Here is an 18,807-nt window from a genome sequence, read left to right on the forward strand (position 1 = left end):
TTCTGAATCTGAATTCTGAATCTGAATTCTGAATCTGAATTCTGAATCTGAATTCTGAATCTGAATTCTGAATCTGAATATGAATTCTGAATCTGAATAATCTGAATTCTGAATCTCAATTCTGAATTGAAATTCTTAATCTGAATTCTGAATCTTAATTGAATTCTAGAATGGGAATTGAAATTCCGTATTCGGAAACTGAATCTGAGCTAAAATTTTAATTTGAATATATACTAAAAATGATTTTATTCTTCTTTTTGATCTGGTGCTTTTTTAAATTTAATTTTTGTTTAAATTTTGCATGACCTAACCTTGGAAATGAATTTTCAAATGGATTTTCCATTTTCTTGACATTTATAATAAAATTTTATTCAGTCACTGTTTTTTTATCGTTTTTAATTGAAATCCAAAAAGTAAATTTGGAATTATCGTGGGTATTTTTTCATGAAATCTGTTGCTTTAATGATCTTTTTAGGTTCCTAATTTATCAAAGATAGTGCAGTGTTCAGTAAGAAAGTAAGATTTTTAAAACATGTAATTCTTTTTTTTTTCAACAAACTCGACAGAATGAAACTAACACGGGACATTTGTGAAAAATTTCCGCGTTCCCCGCAGCGTTTATTATTGCCTGACCACAAAACGAGACTCCAATAATAATTATAACAACGTTAAGGCTAAAACTTATCAACAATAGCTAGTGGGTAGTTAGTATAAATGTATGACAATAAATAAGAGATAAAATAATTAAAACTTAAAATAAAGTCTCGCATCTGTTTTCGTCCTATCATCGGGTAAATGGTTATAAATCGTATAACTAAACATGTTTGTTTAACACTGCTGTTTTGTTCCTTTTTTATTTTTTTTTATTTAAAACAAGTCAGCACGTGTAAGGTGATTTTTTTTTTGCATTTGTGAGCTACAAATTTTTGGTCTCATCTTTGCGAATGTTGCTGTTTGCCTTCGACTTGGAACTTTTCAATGGATTTTTTTGTTTTGAATGAAATTGGTATGTTTTGTCCTAGACTTTTTTTTCAGTACCATTTTTGCTTGGTTCAGCTAAAATTTAGACTAATTGGCTTACTCCAGATGTTTTGTTTCCTCTATTTTTTCGTTATTTGCTTCCATAACTTCTAGTACAATGGAGATATTTCTATGAATTTTGATATATTTACATTCAATGAGACTAGTATCTGACATTTTGTTTTATCTTCCTTTATCGAATAAGCTTTTTCAGCTTAGATTTTGCTATCAACTATAACAATTGAAGTTTTTGATTTATGATCTTTTTCGTTTTTCGTGTTTTTTGTTTTGTTTGTTTTGCTTAAATGACACAATATATCGTAAGATATCATTTAACTTTCATGATTCAACAAAAAGTGCTTTATACAATTGCAGTTTTTATTTGCTTCTTCTACGTCTCCATTTTTTGATTGCATATTTCAACAAAATTTATTGCTTCCGATTTTATCCATTTCCAAAATGACTTTCATTTCTCATACCCTTTTTCGTTTTTGTTCTCGGCTGGATTGAAACACTTTCGGGGAAGGGGGATCCGTTACAATGTTGTTGTTGCTGATTTTACTGGCTTAGCAGAGCAATACGCTGCTCTCTGTATTAATCAGATGGGTAATTTTATGAATCAATCGATCCATTTAGAGCTCGCTTTTCCAGTAAAAAAAAACAGTTGGTCGTGTCGAAAGACTGTGTGGCAGAAGCACGAGGGAGAGGGTGGCTGAAATGGAATTCCAATTAACGGTTAATGACCAATCAAACGCCCGCACGACTTAAGATTGTAGTTGGTATTGTTCTTGTTTGTGTTAGTAACGAGATCAATTTTATTCAGCAGAAGCACAAAAACTGTTCAGAGCGGGAAATGTTGAAAAGGTTGAAGTATCAAATGGGGTATGAATATTTTTTTTTAATTTCTGAACTCAAAATTCAGTGTAAAAAATTTAAGTTTTCCCCACTTATAACCTGACGGCACTGCATTATATATACAGCAGCGCTCCTGGTGGCCGGATTTAGAAACTTTTGACAGCTGAAGTGATTAACAATTCGCGTTCTTTTATCAACATGCTGTAGTTATTCTTACGATTAATGATGTTGTTGAATATAAACAAGCACAGGATATCTATACTTATCCAATGAAAAATCCTTATTTCTTCGCACTTGGTACAAAATGTCTATAAAAGTGGTCCCAACAGAGAAGCAATCGATGGTCTTGAGAAAAGTCTGAAGCTCGTCATAATGATTAGAGATGGAACTTTTCCAAAAAAATATTGTGTGATTGATCATTATAAAATTGACTTTCTATTCCAATAAACACTTACACGCTTCTTTTTTCAAACTCAAAATTAAGTCGTTTTGGTTCAAAACAACACTTCAGTGGCAGCCTTCAACTTTGAGTTCGACTGGGCAATCGCAAAACTAAGTTCTGATAGGTATACTCAAAACGAAGTTCGGTAGCCGCACTCAAATTTATCCTTTTTATTCAGGGAATTAGAGGATGGTTAAAGAATCACAGAGCGGTGGAAAGTTTTAACACTCCCGGCCGAAACAACAAAGGAAACTTCCAGATGTAAATAACATCCATAAGTTTCCAGACATTCCAAACCGCTTACCATATGGTGACAATGACGGACAGAATTTTACGCTGACAAGGCGGACATTCCATTATGAAGTTCCTTCATAGTCTTCCGATAATTGTTCCGGAACGACAAAATTTTGCGACGTATCGTTGATTGCTGGTCCGGTTGGAAGTGAACCGCTAAGTGTTTTCAGTCCAACAAAGAGAGTTGATTCGTTAGTTCATAAGGTCGAACTCAGCTTTGCTCCCTCGCCGAAGGAAAAAGGGATCAGTTTTGAGTCAGAAGTTCGAACTCTGTTTTGAACCATCATCGCAAGGAGGAAAAAAGGAGCTTAACTTTAAGTTTATTGAATTGAACTATGTTTTGAGTTTAAAAAAAGGAGCGTGTACGAATGAGCAGACACTCAAAGATCTGCTAACGAAAGTGATAATTGAGACATTTTTTTTATATTCCTCATTATAGTCGTTTTACCATCTTCACTCGCCATTTTTTTGGTACTCAAAATTGAGTTTGACCGAAATTCAAAACATAGTTTGATTCTATGAACTTAAAGTTGAGTTCCATTTTTCCTTCTTGCGATGGTTCAAAACGGAGTTCGAACTGCGAACTCAAAGTTTAGGAATGCCACGGAAGGGCTGTTTTGAACCAAAACAACCTAATTTTGAGTTTGGCAAACGGAGCGTGTTTAAAGGGTGATACGGTCAAAATTTGGTCAATGTCAACTTGACGTATTTCTTTCAATTTTGCATTTAAAAAACCTGAACACCCCTCATTTTGAAGGTGTGTGTGTAGAATGTTGCTCCTATTTTGATTTTGGAATTCACTCTTCAGTTGTCAAAATGCCGTCCAAGGAAGAAGAGCAGCATATTCTCGCACGCAAAGCTGGCAAAATCGCTTAAAGTTGCCAAATCAACCGTTACAAATGTAATTAAAGTGTTTGAGGAATGTTTGTCGACGGCCAGGAAGTCTGGATCGGGGGGAAATCGAAAACCGGAAGCCGCTGAGACGACAAAGAGAGTTGCCGGTAGTTTCAAGAGAAACCCTAACCTCTCTCTCCGAGATGCCGCAAATAAGCTGGGTGTATCGTCTACAACCGTGCATCGAGCCAAAAAAACGAGCCAGACTATCGACTTACAAGAAGGTAGTGACTCCAAATCGCGATGAGTAACAAAATACGACGGCCAAAGCGCGATCCCGGAGGCTGTACACGACGAGGCTGACGAAGTTTGACTGCGTGGCAATGGACGACGAAACCTACGTCAAAGCCGACTACAAGCAGCTTCCGGGACAGGAGTTTTATACGGCAAAAGGAAGGGGAAAGGTAGCAGATATTTTCAAGCACATGAAACTGTCAAAGTTCGCGAAGAAATATCTGGTTTGGCAAGCCAACTGTACCTGTGGCTTGAAAAGCAGCATTTTCATAGCTTCCGGAACTGTCAACCAAGAAATTTACGTGAAAGAGTGTTTGAATAAACGTCTGCTGCCTTTCCTGAAGAAACACGGTTGTTCCGTACTGTTTTGGCCGGATTTGGCATCTTGCCATTACGGTAAAAAGGCCATGGAGTGGTACGCCGCCAATAACGTGCAGGTTGTTCCCAAGGACAAGAACCCTCCCAACACGCCAGAGCTCCGCCCAATTGAGAAATACTGGGATATTGTCAAGCGGAACCTAAAGAAGACCAAAAAAACTGTCAAGGACGAGCAGCAGTTCAAGGCAAACTGGCTTTCTGCGGCGAAGAAGGTGGACAAGGTGGCTGTACAAAATCTGATGGCAGGGGCTAAGCGTAAGGCCTGGCAATTCGGATTCGGAAAAGCGGAGGCCTAACTGAATATTTTTCCTGAATTTTATACTAACTAAACTTGAAAAAGAAATTTAATTTGATTTTTTAAATAAACGATTTCACCGATTTACACGCGTTTTCCCTTGACCAAATTTTGATCGTATCATCCTTTATGGTACTGCGGTGAAATTAATATCCGTCAAATGCCGTTTGGTTCTTAAAACGCGCCTGCAGTTTTTTGAAAAAAAAATTGAAGCTAACTATGAAGCACATGCGTATGCAGTTCGGTTTCGAAAACTCCCTCGCTATCTTCCAGCGTGTTTATGGTACTCGCGACTTTATATCAACGTTCTAGTTTGCGGACAGTTATTTTGAATTTTAATATTATTTTTAGAAATGTCGCTGATGACCTGACAGCTGAACACAGACTTCCGACAATCTAGTACTTCATCTTCCTTTGTCGAAAGTCGGAAGTCCGAACTTCCGAAGTAAAATTTAGTGCTGGCGCGATAATATTGAAAAACAGATCCGCTCCGGTACAACTGTGCTCGATGTTTACTCTTGAGTTCGAAATCGCGGAAATCGGCTCAGGAGGCAACTGACTTGCCCTATGTTGATGAATCGATGGAGCTTTAACTCTCCGATAAACACTTGGATAACTGTGAATCCAGCTTTTCTCTTCACGAAAAGGGGGATGGTTGCGAGAATGACAAGAATAATTATGTTCTGTTGAGTTATTATATCACTGGTAAGTTGAAAAAGTATCATTTTGAATTTTATATAACATGTTCCGTCAGAAATGTTATTCAAAGACCAATGCTATATCTGAGTTCAACGGAATTGAACGCGATTTCAACTGTGAGCAAAGATGCCAACTTTTTTCCAGAAAAATGTGGAATATTTTGAAAAAAATGTCTGGGAATATTTTGATGGCAACCTTTATAGTTGGTGACCTTTTGTTGGTCGTCAGGTCCCAATAGTGCAGATGCGAATTACTAATCATACTTTTTAATTACCATTGCAATTGTACTAGTATCAACAATACTACGTTCTATGCTCAATTCACTGGTTTACATCCATCACATTCTACACTTTTCAATATCCAATTCCAGTCATTCCATGCCATTATACCACAAAAATTTTGAATTTTGATTGATTTGTAACAAAAATCATGTTAAATCTCAATGGTCTGAAAATGTCTGGAAGAAATGTCAAAAGTCTGGAAACTCAAAAAAAAGTCCGACGAAAGTCCAAAAAATCTGGAAAGTTGACATCACTGTCTGAGAGTATATTTCCAGAAGCCTACATCTGTTGCTAAGGCGAGTAAACCCACTCAAAGCCGAAATAAAATCCCAAAAATTGAACCCTTCAATTATCTAACGCAAATCCCTAACAACACAACACATCTAATTGTGTGAAGGAGGGAAAGAGAGCGAGCTTTTCTAACCCATTCCACAAAACGCACGCACATGCACATACACTTGCTGCAGCACCGGAAACAGCAAACGAAGCAAAAGGACATCATCATCATCCTCGGGACCGGTAGCAGCCCTCGTGTACTACTTCCCCATGTCCCAGTGTTTAGTTTCTAAGCATCGAACAGCGCCAAACACCATTCCAAACTAATGATATGTAAACAAAGAACCACCGAGCTCGGTTCTGTCGACAACAACGGTAGCGCAGCAGAACTCGTTACGCATTTGATTTTTTTTTTGGTTTTTGTTCCAAGAAATTTCTAGAGTATAGATAATAAGGTAGAAGTAGCGATTGAGAATGTAGTTTTGAAATTGGAAAACAATTTTTCAAATTCAAAATTTCAAAATAACAACACGTTGTGACAGTAAATTCAATCAGGGAGATTGGTATTCTAACCCCATTTCAAAGATTTTTTTTTTGTATTGAAAATTGCCCTACCCTATGGTGATGGGTGAAAAGTTCCATCAATCCGGGAAACGAACGTTCATCGGATGGATCCGTTTTCTGCGTCGAGTGTAATCAATCCCCATCAACCATCATCCGGCAAGTAGGAAGTACCTAAACGCGCGTAGGAACAGCACCGTATGGATGGGTACCGCAGAGAAAAATCCTAGTCGAGACCGACTTGTTGTTTTTGTTTTGCAAAGCTTGTCCCGTCGTTGCCTTTCCCAGGACTCCCTCCCTACCAACGAGAGTGTAGGTGGGTGTTGTTATCCTTCCCAATACTTCCTCGATGACTGCGTTATCACAGACAAATGGGAATAATTTTTGCTGAATTATAACTTTTAAAGGAATTAGAATTTATTAGTATCTGAAAATGTCGTTTGGTTTCAAAAAAGCGCCCGATATGTTTCAAAGAGGGATCAAAGAGATTCCCTGTTACAGGGTGAGTAACAAAAACTGTCAGCATTTTTTTAAATGTATCAGCATTTTTTTAAACGACATATATAATAAGACATACACCGTCTGAGAGGATTCAGGCTTTGCAGGCTGAAAACACGTGTACAACTTAAGATTAACTTTAAACACCTTGTACCGAGATTGAAATCGAACCTATGCCATCAGTGGACCGGCGATTACCATCTCACGACATTAACCGCTCTGCCACCGATACGTACATTGATTAAAGACGAGTTAATTAGAGATCTTCAGCACACTTTTCGTTTACCAGATTGTATTGGACAGCTACTGTAAAAGAATACTTTTTGCAGTGAAAGTGATAACTGTCAAATGACGTTTGGTTCAAAAAACGCGCCTGCCGTTTTTCAAAGAATTTCGATTGAAGTCAATTATGAAGCGCATGCGTATGCAGTGCGATTTCTAAAACTCCCTCGGTATCTTCCAGCGTGTTATGGGAGAAATTATGAGATTCGCTCATTTTTTTTAATTCTATAACCGAATTCTAATTCGAAAATCAAATCCGTTTGTCTCCGCTTGTCCGCTGCCGCGGAAACACCCAGCAAACTTCGATTTCCAAACCAAACAGCACACATCCACCTTCCTTGCTGCCGCACATCTGCCTGTCTAGCGCCATGCCGAAATTGTCTCCGCGATGTACGCGAACCCTGTATCGCACTGAAGTGTGCTTTCTGTTGTTTTGCTCCCTTTGCTTCGTGTGATTCGACGTTTGTTGGCGATCTATATCTTCGGAAGAACGCGGGTTTGGTATGCGCATGCGAAGAACTTCTTGTCCTCCTTGTTTTCGTTCCACACGTGTCTGCCTTCATCTTTCCAATCGGTTCCGCCGAATTTCTTCGAAAACGCGAGATTCCGCGAAAAAAATATTTATTTTGCTTCGACACTCTCTTTCAGTGTCTCTTGCACCGGGGTTTGTTGTTTTTTCTTCGCTCATCCTCGGCGGCGTTTGATGGTGGTTTTCCCTTCCCGCGGAGTAGAGTCTCGCGGTTCTCCGTTAACGCGCGCCGCACGGGATGTATGGATTTCAATCGATGATATGCACTTTTGGCCTAGCTTCTTCTGTGTTCAGTGAGAGGCCACCGGAGGTAGTGTGGCTTCGCGCTTTCCCCGCGCTAGGAGTCACGGAAACCGACCAAAGAAGGGGGTGAGTGAGAGCACCCGCGATTACGATTGAAGAATTTGTTTTTCGCTCGGTATGGCGTAATTTATTGGTTATTTATTATGCAGAGATATGCAAAAGGCGCTGCTAGGCTAGGCTAGCGTTTGCTCGCGGTTTTCTGCAATCAGGTTTCTCTTGCTACTTGCTGACGATGATGAGGAGGCTGCTGGCTGGCTGTCGATGATAATCGCGCGGTTTGTCGGTGTGAGAAACTCCAGGGGGATGCGGATGTTGCCAATGGCTCGAGAAGGCCATTCCGAATGAGGCGATGAGATTTCCCGTACCCGGTACATATCGAGTTTCTCTTGTATTTGCGATTGGATCGATAATGCGCCTCCCGTGTGCACCTGTGTTGTATAGGGGGCACAGCAATTGAATTTAGCGATACATTTGTATCGCCCTGCTGCGCCATCCATTACTTATGAAGCAGTTTTAGTTGAGAACTGGGCAAAATATTTGTTTTGCAAATTAGTAATTACTTTTGCTGATGTTTAGCTTTTACTTGCGCTGCGTTTTTAGCGGCTAGTTTCATTAAAATCTTGATCGAAAGGAAGGTTTACGATCATAAATGATTCGGAATATTATTCCCAATTAAATTCATACAATTGACCATAACAACCAACATTGGGGAATAACATTTTCCTCTTCAAGCGTATCTACGCTAAAGTTTTTAATCCATCATGAAATTTAAATTTATGTTAATTTTAATATACTGTTGAATTTGTCGGCTGATTATATTTCTCCGAAGATGAGGGAAAAGTGACGATTTTTACCCTCAATCAAATTTATTATTTTATGAAAAAAAAATCTAAGTATATCTAGTTTTTTTTTCATTGATCTTGCAGAGGCTAAGAACTTCCGTTTTAATTGAAATCTTTTACATAACTCCATAGAACTAACTGCAAAACTTTGTTATGGCCTTGTAAACACTTTCTACATAAATATGAACCACATCCCTGCATTCAAATGAATGGAATAGAATGAATCAAGTGGACAGTGTAATGTGGGGGTTTCTAATATTTTCAAGGAAATATTTTCATATTGGAAAACAAAATTTACAATCTCCCGCAGATTTATACCTTAGTAAATATTTTCCTCTTTGATGATTTCAACTTAAGTTTCCTTGCTTGAAATGTTAGAAAATTGAAAAAGAAACAGTGCTGTAAAAAAATAAAGGGTGATACGGTCAAAATTTGGTCAATATCAACTTGACGTATTTCTTTAAATTTTGCATTTAAAAAACCTGAACACCCCTCATTTTGAAGGTGTGTATGTAGAATGTTGCTCCTATTTTGATTTTGGAATTCACTCTTCAGTTGTCAAAATGCCGTCCAAGGAAGAAGAGCAGCGTATCAAAATTTTGCTCGCGCATCGCGAAAATCCGAGCTACTCGCACACAAAGCTGGCAAAATCGCTAAAAGTTGCCAAATCAACCGTTACAAATGTAATTAAAGTGTTTGTGGACCGATTGTCGACAGCCAGGAAGTCTGGATCGGGGGAAATCGAAAACCAGAAGCCGCTGAGACGACAAAGAGAGTTGCCGGTAGTTTCAAGCGAAACCCTAACCTCTCTCTTCTGAGATGCCGCAAATAAGCTGGGTGTATCGTCTACAATCGCGATGATAAACAAAATACGACGGGCAAAGCGCGATCCCGGAGGCTGTACACGAAGTTTGACTGCGTGGTAATGGACGACGAAACCTACGTCAAAGCCGACTACAAGCAGCTTCCGGGACAGGAGTTTTATACGGCAAAAGGAAGGGGAAAGGTAGCAGATATTTTCAAACACATGAAATTGTCAAAGTTCGCGAAGAAATATCTGGTTTAGCAAGCCATCTGTACCTGTGGCTTAAAAAGCAGCATTTTCATAGCTTCCGGGACTGTCAACCAAGAAATTTACGTGAAAGAGTGTTTGAATAAACATCTGCTGCCTTTCCTGAAGAAACACGGTTGTTCCGTACTGTTTTGGCCGGATTTGGCATCTTGCCATTACGGTAAAAAGGCCATGGAGTGGTACGCCGCCAACAACGTGCAGGTGGTTCCCAAGGACAAGAACCCTCCCAACACGCCAGAGCTCCGCCCAATTGAGAAATACTGGACTATTGTCAAGCGGAACCTAAAGAAGACCAAAAAACTGCTAAGGACGAGCAGCAGTTCAAGGCAACCTGACTTTCTGCGGCGAAGAAGGTAGACAAGGTGGCTGTACAAAATCTGAAGGCAGGGGTTAAGCGTAAGGCCCGGTAATTCGGATATGGAAAAGCGGAAGTCTAACTGAATATTTTTCCTGAATTTGATACTAATTAAACTTGAAAAAGAAATTTAATTTGATTTTTTAAATAAACGATTTCTACCCCTTTTTTCCAACACCAGTGAACTTGTTCTTACATAATAAAATAATAAAAAAAGCTGTCATGTTTGTTCAGTTGGAGAAAATGGACAGAGTAGGCGTCGCCTGAAATTGCAACACGCGTTTTTTCGTGGCTGCAAAATTTCGATCATAAACAATCAACAAAGTAAAGTGAAAAATCGTTGTTTTGATGTCCATTAAGTGTACTATTTAATAACTTAATGTAGCAATGAATAATTTTTTTTTTTTAATTCGTGAATGTTCAACCAGTTTACACTGTGAAGAAAATGGCTTTCGAGCACCGCGCCCTCTGGATGGAAAAGATTTTCATTTCTCAATTTGCATGATGGGATTTACAGTCTCAGAGAATTTTAAACAGAGGAATGCTTTTGGGTTATTTTCCAGTTTGGTCAAAAATGTGATTAGAAAATGAGGAATTTTTGTATACTCCAGATCGTACTTCCAATGTGAGAAAAGTGTGTTTTGGATTGAAAAAGAGGTGTATTGGTTTCAGTGGTGTTATAGATACACATCCAAAAATGTTAATCAAACGGTAGATAACGATTTGGAAAAAAATGTTATTTTAACCATGAAAAATGTATTAAGTTGTCAGAAGTTTTGGGCCCAAGGGCATCGTGCCAAAAAAATCTATTTCGCTCGATTGCTACCATTGAGTGTAAATTCATTGAAGTAAACCAATGTTTATACATACATATTTGGTCAATCCTATTTGCTATGTAGAATTTTTTTTTTTGATTTGCTGGTGGGGTATTATTTCACCCACAAAGGCTAAAACCAGTTAGGTCCAACTTGCCATATGTAGGATTTCTCACTTAAACATCCCTTCCAAAACCTTAATGAAACAGCTTTATGACTCAAATGAGTTCTCTGCACCTAGAGTTTTTTTTTTGGCTGTTTCGGATAATCTCTTCTATGATTACATTGCATTATGGTACCACACTGATCTTCAAGAGCATCATTTGATGTGAATATTTATTGAATCCACCCAACAAACAAAACATCGCATTAGAAATGATAACTCAAGTCGTTAATAACGTTACTGCGAATCGCAATTCCTACAAAATAAGTAAAAGGTCGTAAAAATGGTTACTTGAAGTCGGTTTAAATCGGATATGATAAACAGGCCGCCATGATTGCAGATATTGAGACGATTTTGCTCAATTTGTTCTCACCAGTGCTGCAATTTTCTGAAAGCCCAAAATGAGAATGACTTTGAATTTCTATCAGTGTAGAAAGCTCAAGCTGACATGAATTGGGCTTGGGCCTGCTAAAAAGAATAAAGCATGCTCTTTACTCTTACACAGTTTTCCATAAGAATGACAGATAATCGGAGTGAAATTGGCGTTAAGGCTATTGCTTTCTCTGTTTAGGGGCCGTTCACTAATTACGTAAGCACATAGGGGGGGTGGGGGGGTTTCACATTTGCTTACGATCTCTTACTAGGGGGGTAGGGGGGGTTTCCGAAAATCTTACGTAAGAAATGTTACATTGATAATTCGTCACAAGCCATACGAAACCATATTACTTAGGTTTTATTTTTATTTCTCACTACCTATTTGTTGGTAATTTTTGATGTTATGTTATTAATCTTTTAATCTGTTTTAATAATTTAAAAAAGTTGCTGGTTCTAAAAAATTAATAGAGAACCAATTCAAACCAACATGTCACCAGAAACACTGAATCACATTATCGTCGCGTTCGCGTTTCTTCATAAAATATATAGAAACAAAAAGAGAAATGATGCGTTCTGACACCACGATTTGAAAACATTTTATTTCGAAAATGACTTCATCAATTAAAAGTCTTTAAAAATCGATATGGGGACTTTAAGATAATAAATTTGTAGACACTTTTTTCAGTGATACCAACCAAGTCACTAACAACTCTAAATTTTACAAACTATTTACCGATAAAAAAATCGTAAAACTTTATAGCTTATAGCTCAAGTGAATCACATCTTTTAGGTTAATTAACAACGTAATTGTCGTCAAACATTTTCGCACCGATTCTAGTAGCATAGAATAATATTTTTTAAAGGTTTTTTATGATTTTAGTTGAAAAAAAAACCTTTTTTATCGTATCTTGTGCTAGCCTGATCTCTCCCTTGTTTTTAAATCGGAATTTAGATTTTATATTGTTCATTCGATTGTGGAAATTTATTGAGGATTATCGTAACCCCGAAAATGCTATGCCCTTAAAACTTAATCTTTTCTATAATCGTTTAATACATTTCATCTGCTGTGCTTTTCAAATGCAGTTATTAAGTTTTACTTAAAAAGTGCTCTGCTTTGAAGCATGCATGACACAGTTTTAATATTTTCAAGCTGGTTTTTGAAAAACCGTGTCAATTTCTTATAGAATTAAAAACGTAAGATCTTACTAGGGGGGGAGGGGGGGTTTCGAAAAATCTTACTTTGTCTTACCAGGGGGGGAGGGAGGGTTGAAAATTTCCAAAATCGTGCTTACGTAATTAGTGAACGACCCCTTAACACACGAGAAATCGTATACCGAGATTGCGAGCGCGCCCATCGCCCATGGAGCTGAGACGTCGACAAATTCAAAAGCTTTTGATCGGCTAAGTCATTTTCATGCTTTCGTAAAGCTTTGTCGATATAGCTGTCAGTCAGTTGAAAGCTCATTCGTGAATCAGAACAAACTTGTTTCGCTCGGCTGCTACGATAGCGATTTTCGCTCTTTGTATTCGATCAGTGAATGCAGCTTTAGCATTCAATCAGTGTCAACAAAAGTTGCTGATAATTTCGGTAGACATTTGTTTTTGCCATTTTTGCAATTGGAATTTGAAATAAAAACACGATTTTTAAACCGCTATGACTAAACGATTTTTCAGGAGAGGGACGGGTGGCTTCGTAGGTTAGAAATTTCTTACTAATGTATAATTTACTAGAACTTTCTCAAGGGTAGTATTTTAGCGACAATGACTTGAATGACAAAATATATTGTCTATTTATATGACGAATTATCGGCATATAGTGTTTGTTACTAACCTTCTTTTAGTTTTTCTCAGATCATCCTTGTTATAAACAAAATGACCACCCCATGAATTAATCAAGTTTATTGCATTCGGGATATTTTACTAGCAAATTCATAAGTATTCCATTTTATTAACTTGCAACCGTAATTGGCTTTGATAAGTTTCAGGATAAAAATTTAAAAACAAAATGTTGAGAAGTTCAACAAAATTCAATATAAAAAACTGATATCGGATGCAAGTGACCGACTACTCAAATAAAAACGCAATTTTGAAAGGTTTTTTAATAATTAATTTCATCGTTTATTGTCGTGGACATAGTTTCTTCCGCAAGCCCAGCGAGTCGATTCACCCAAGCTTTGTCACCATTCGACTAAACTTAATGATATTGAAATGAAGCTTTCATCACTATCAGCATTGTTTGCCTGAAACTGAAAATGAAGATTTGCTAATCTCATGAACCTGCAAAGAGCCTGAATGTATACTAACAATCAAAGTCTCCGATTGGTGAATGAGTGTGCAGAGTGCTTTCGGGATTGAGCTTTCTGTTCATTCTCGTATGAATCCAGTTGGAATTGAACTGACTAATACACTGCAATAAATTCAATTGAATAGTGAATGCTGACACTGAAAATTTGCAGCACTGGTTCTCACGCGTGGGCTTCAAGTGAGAGAACAGAATTTTGTTCTCTCTTCTAAAAATCAGATGACGTTTAAGAAGAATTTTCCAATGAGAGAAGCAGCTGATATTGTATTTGACAACGGTTCGCATGCATTGAGAGCAAAAACTTGTGCTCTCTTGCATTTTTTCAATATGTACGAATAAGGTGTAGAATAAGGTTAATAAACAGAATAGATCTTATTCAAACTTAACACTGAGGCGTACATATTTCAAGGACATGATGGCTAACATCTTACAAATACTAAAACCTTCAGTCAAAATAAAGAGTACCTACCATATATGCCGTGACCGAGATTCGATCTCATGACCTATGGCTTAGAAGACTTGATCGCTATCCTCTAGGCCACGGTCGGCGGCAATTCGTATAGTTCAATTCGAATAGTTCTTATCTCTCTAGCCAGAACTTGAAAATATGTATTTATATTGCCTCCACTTTGGTAGGTAAACGCTGTTTTTTTTTAGTTTTATACGATCATTCTATGACGTTTTTGAAACGTATAACAAATTGATTGAGAAATATACTGCCCCTACTTTCATAACAGTCCCATATGCAAAAACAAGCAAGCGAGAAAATCAGCTTTTTCTGTTTTGGAATATATTTTTTAACTATGACCATTACATTCAGCATAAACGAAAATCGTTTGATGGAATGTGTTCTAGGTTGTCAAAATAAATCGTTCGACCTGAAATTTTAGAAATTGGGCCATCGGTAACGTCGGGAGCACCATTTTATTCGTTATGGGACTGTTATGTGAGCATATTTGAGACCTTTTTCAAATCTACTCGCATAACAGTCCCATCCAGAATATGTTTTGCTAACCAAGCTACTTTCTAAAACCTAAATTTGATCATTTTTTAACTTCTAAATGCAGTTATCAGAAAAAGAAACACACTTTTGGAAAAATATCGTGAATTCTATATTGTAAATTGAATCTTTTTACGATTTTGATTGCATCTGCATCTTTTTTGCTCAGGAAGACATTCCTTCCTTCTTACTGACCTGCCTTCGAGAACTAGTGTGCATAATTCGACATCAAGTGAGTTTAAATCTTTTTTAAATGATTCGAAGCAATAAATCAAAGACTATTTCGCCGAAAGAAGCATTGAAAAGTAACCAAATCCGTGATATTTCACATATGGGACTGTTATGCGGGTATATTTCATATGGGACAGCCACGAGTTGATATTTTTTTCAAAATTTCTAGAACAAAATCTCTTTTTTTATTGTTTTATATTGAAGCCTTATGTTCAAAATGACGAACTGTCAGGTTAGATGAAAAATGACGAAAATTCATATGGGACTGTTATGCGAGTAGGGGCAGTATACCTACAAATATATTTGCTGGGCAGATACTCATTTCGGCATCTTGATAATCAGTTGTACCTCGTGTATTAGCCGATGCAAGATGTGTGTAGTCACCCTATGATATGCTTTGTTTCTTTAGTTGGAGAAAATGTTCTAAATATTTCTAAGATTTATTCTTCTTGTCCTAGAGCCAAGAAATTATTTAATTCTTCACAAATAAATTGAAAAGAATAGAATATTTCCTTTAAAACAACTGCACCCGGAATTCACACGACATTATTATTGCACCTTCTGTACAAGTGTTCAAACAATGCATCGTTATTTTTTTTTGCTATTGAAAACGTTCGTTTCAGAATAAGTACACACATCTTAAACATGTGCTGCGCGATAGTCAGTTGATGGAGTCGTTTTGTATATATTTATTTTATTCGCTTTTTTGTCATTTGTTTCCCCCATGTGGATGTTCCATCGACATATGCTGCAAATTGGAAAACAGCAATCAATCTTTGCCGTGATCGGGTTCCAGATGGGTTTGGTAGCAAAAAAAAATCGATTGGTAATATTGTGAGAAAAAAATGAAAACCGGCAAAAGAACTGAGAGCTTCCCGTAAGTATTTGAATAATTTCTTTGGTCTACGTAAAAAGGAAATTGATCAGTTAGAAGTATTTTCGAAACTTTCTGAAAGAAGTTTAGAAGATGTTGAAATCTGTCGTTGCTTTTTTGTATCAATACATTTTTGATTTCGATGAGCTGTCCAGTTCAAAAAAGTTCAACGACTGAATTCAAATTTACATATCTCCAAATAGCATTTTCACTAGTCACTCGATGGAATAGTTAACGAGTGTCAATCATTCACTCGGATTCATGACTTGGCTATGTAAAAATATGCACGTGGTCAATTAAATTACCCACTGACACAGACAAAGCCAACAACCGGTAAAGTACCGTCCGTCTTATAAAATCAAAGGAATGAAAAATAAAAATCTTAGATACAACTAATTAAAGGAGGTCACTGGTACAGGGCTAAAGAAACCATTCGCTCACGATTCTGTCTGTATGTAAACAAGCGTGCATCGGACCCCGTTTGGATTGTTTTGCTCACCTCGTAAAGCTGTCAAGGTGACACTCATTTGCGAGAGAAAAGGAAATTTTATGGATATCATTTCGACATGGAAGTATGTAGATGGCGCCATTAATACGCATTCAAGATGAATGCAAGGTCAGTTGGCTGATAATTGGGAATATTCAAATTGCGATAGAGCTTTATTTAGAAAAAAAAATGAATACACAAGCTAAGCGTTCATTTCAATTGAGACAATTGTTTGAGCTTCAGGTGTGAAAGACTAAAACGGAAATTTAATAACTTTTTCGACCTTCGTCAAACGCTTTTTTCAAAGGAAGTCCTAAGAGAAGATCTCTTATTAAGAAAAACATTGGTGTAGAAAAAAAAAACTGCTTCAGTGTTGTTTATGAATGCCGAATTTCAAATTTAACTCTGGGAGTAACTACTTTCAATTTTCTTAACTTTTTTATTGCTGTCAATCAACTTGAAACATCAAATATTGACATTGGTTTAGCAGCTGCGGAACAACTGATCGGCATGCGACATCAAATTTGGGACCAAATATACATACATCTCACAACCATGAAACATTCTTTCGCGTTTTCCGCTCACATACATACAAATATATCTTAATCAAATTTTCTCGGCTCATTAGCTTGAGTGCCGGCAGCACATCAGCAAATGGGCAAGGTAAATTAGGGTCGTAAATTTCGCCGCTTTGCCGGACTACCCAAAAATTACTTGCCCGAGCCCTTTATTTTCATTACATTTGGAGTGCCCCTTTCTAGAACCATCATAAACCGATGTGTCGGAGTGTTTGTGTTAAAGTGTTAAACTTTTTCCTTCTAAAAAACATTGATTTAACCCCCATTTGTATCTCCTTCAGTCGAAAGCTCACTTCGAGAGTTGTCAGGGCTCGGAGTCAGCCTCTAAATGCTTATACGTGATGAAATTTTCATTCGGTACACAATTTGAAACACAGAAGAAAAAAAAATACAACTTTCAAAAAACGTCCAAAATGGCGACCGTCATCAATGTTCCGGCCGAGAGTGTAACGCAGCGAACGACCTCCACAGTCAGTCAGTCAGTCCGTCGAGAGTCGCTTGAGTAAAATAAAAGCAGGGAAAAAAACCCTGACGGAATGACGTGGTCAAATTTCTTTTACATTCGCGCGCGTATAGTTTTGTGCAGCCGAAGGAAAAAAAAAACGAAATAAACGAAGCACACACCAAAAAAAAAAACACTTCTGTGGAAGTCATTTGAAAAAGTCATGTGCTTCGTAATTCTGCTGCTGTTACTTTTTCCAGCAGCAGTAGCAGTTGGGCTGTTATTTCACTTGTTTTTCTGTATTTTTTGTTAGACAGTTCCGCACATACATATGTATGTATGTTGCTGATATGGTACTACAGCACATACATACATATTAGGTCTTTTCCACCAAACTCCTCATGCGGGCAACTGCGTTATTAATCATTGTTGCGCGGCGCAATAATGGCACCTTCGCGCGAGGCGTCTCTGCCCTACTGAGCGGTAACGACTTCCACGACACCCCCGCGAAATGCTTACGATTTGGGACCGATAACAACCCAACCTTCGAGAATAGGGTCAGTCCAAGCAGGTTTGGGAATTGGCTTCCTTACTATCTTTTGTTCTGGATAAAGGAGGATGTTCAAAAACTTCTCATGCTTATTAGGGTTGGGTCTTCTTTAAAAATTTTTTATATCGTAAACTGGATTTTTAATTATCTCAACATAACAAAACAACAAAAATAAAATCCTTATTTTGAAACTGCAACGGTTTCTGCGAACTTCTGGGAATACACAAAAAAGCGAAAGATCTCTAAAGGACAAAAACCAATCATGATCATGTTCACAATTTCAAGCCTGTTAAGAGGACAGCCTGAACATATCGATAGGAATTTCAAGCGAGTTGAGAGGACAGCTTGAAATTGAAAGGCGAATTGAGAGGACAGCCTGAAAGTATCGTTAGAAATTTCAATCGAGTTGAGAGGACAGCTTGAAATTTAAAGTGAGTCGAGAGGACAACTTGAATTTTGGAAAAAAAATCAGGTCGGGAAGACTTATTGAATATCTTATTAAATTAAAAATCAAGCGGGTTGGGAGAACAGCTTGAGAAATGATTCAACAATAAAACGTGTCGAGAGGACAACTTGAAAGGAAGAAAAATCGTATATTAACAGCACAAAGTTAATCGATGATCAAACAGAGATCTCATTTCATCGAAATGTTAAGGATGATTTCGTTCAACGGAGATTGAAAAAGAGGTGGAAATGAGATATGCATGCATCGGCCACGCATTGTAGCACATTGACTATGTAGAGGAGGTGAAGCAATCGCAGATCCTCTTCATAGTCAGCCTAGAGTGGCTTAGGTGTATTCTATACACACCTAAGCGATTGCTTCGTCTCCTCTACATAGTCAGTCAAGTCAGTGAGCCTAGCAAAAGTTTAACCGATT

The 18,807-nt window shown here is 37.6% G+C and overlaps 1 protein-coding gene across 1 annotated transcript in view; it reads right to left on the reverse strand.

The window, feature by feature from the left end:
* Window positions 1–261: 261 nt before the first annotated feature.
* The window catches only part of LOC129744190 (nuclear control of ATPase protein 2-like), a 35,281-nt gene continuing 16,735 nt past the window's right edge, over window positions 262–18,807 (reverse strand). Inside the window, exon 2 of the mRNA XM_055736602.1 lies at window positions 262–1,732. The gene's annotated coding sequence lies outside the window, so the exon portion shown is untranslated. The remainder of the gene's footprint in view (window positions 1,733–18,807) is intronic.

The sequence above is a fragment of the Uranotaenia lowii genome, chromosome 2, assembly GCF_029784155.1.
Source record: "Uranotaenia lowii strain MFRU-FL chromosome 2, ASM2978415v1, whole genome shotgun sequence".
Classification (NCBI taxonomy): domain Eukaryota; kingdom Metazoa; phylum Arthropoda; class Insecta; order Diptera; family Culicidae; genus Uranotaenia; species Uranotaenia lowii.